Raw genomic sequence first — 1,586 nt, 5'->3', positions numbered from 1 at the left:
CTGATGCACAGGCTCAGAGTGTCAGATTAGGACTGGCCCAGAGCCATGTTCTCCTTGGGTCACATGCCCTGCAAGCCTCCCTCAGACTAGGAGCCAGAGTCAACACAGAGAAGGCAGGCTGCAATCTGCTCCTTTGTGGGAGACTGGGAGGAACCCGGGGGCTACCCTGGTTAGTCTTTGCAATGGTATTGCTTGCCCCTAGGTGTAGGATCAAGGGCCTAGGGGAAAGCAGGCATGTTGTAGGGGAGGACCCGGACCCTCCTCCGCCCCTCCATTCCTCCAGGAAGAAGGGAGGGTGTAGTACACTGGCTGCCAGAGGTCTCTAGCTGCAGGAGCCTGGCATCATCTTCGGCCAGCAGCTGTGGCTCATACTTAATGTCCTGTACTCTGGACAGTCGAACGTCGATCTCCTCTTTCAGGTCCTGTCCAGAAAAGAACACAAAGCACCCTGCATTTAGAGCCCGCCCTCCTTCCCAAAGGGCCTCCCGGCATGAGCAAACCAGTATGCCAGAATCATTTCACCCAGCACTGCCACAAAGCATTGGGGGAGGCTGGGGTTTTCTAGCAATTATAAAGAAGCAGAAAATAAAGTCCCCCTATGCAAAGAGAAGTCGGAGGAAAGCTGTCAGTTTATTTAGCCCTCAGACCCAACAAAAAGTGTCATGGATTTTCATGCTACCCAGGGGTGTGGTGGCTGGTTTAAGGTTCATCTAAAGACACGCTCCACTGGGAGAGAGGATTCCCATGCACCCAGCTGGAGCCCTGGGCATCTCTGTAGCTAACCAGAGAGCAGAGATGCTCCTCAAGCCATCCAAACCATTCTCTGCAGCCTCTGTGACCCCTGGGGGCCCAGGGGCTGCCCCTGCCCATCCCCATTCAGCCTGCGAGATGCAGCAGAGACAAACACCCACATCTCATTGCACCAACCATCTTTCACCTCCCCCCCATGAGACCCTGTGAAGGGAAGAGACACCCCTCCTCTCCCTTGCCGCACCCACCTTGGGGGCATGCTGCCCAACTGGCACGTGGGGGCCACGGCGGGACTTCATGGCAAAGCGCATGATCTGCCTCTTCACAAAGATGAACAGCAGCACAAACACCTGGGCCAGGCAGGAGACAGACTGTAAGCCTGGCAGGGCTGGGACCCTTGCACAGGAGCCCCCCTTCCCCTTTAAAGGAGGAAACCCTCCATGCACAAACAGGGGGGGCAGAGACAGAAGACCCCCCACGTGGCAGACGACCCCCCAGGGCGAAGCCCCAGACCACTCTGGGGGCAGGAGACACCCCCAGCCCAGTCCTGCTAGGTGCCCGCAACACCCTCCACTACAACGCCTCCCCTGATGTCCTCACAGGCCCCACAATATCTCCCTCCTTCACTGCCTCCCCCCCAGACCCCCATCCTCCCACTGGGGCACACAGCCACCCCCAGAACCTCAAGAGCCCTCACAGCCCCCCATCCTCGCCTGGGGTCCTCACAGACCCACAAGTCCCCACCCCCTCACTGAGGCCCTCACAGCCCCCCCCACTGAGGCCCACCCCACCCTGGGGACCTCACAGCCTCCCAGACTCCCATCCTCCCCACTGGG

Source organism: Gavialis gangeticus, unplaced genomic scaffold (assembly GCF_001723915.1).
Source record: "Gavialis gangeticus isolate Ggan-Ray unplaced genomic scaffold, GavGan_comp1, whole genome shotgun sequence".
NCBI lineage: Eukaryota > Metazoa > Chordata > Crocodylia > Gavialidae > Gavialis > Gavialis gangeticus.
Note: the sequence above shows the minus strand (reverse complement) of the source record.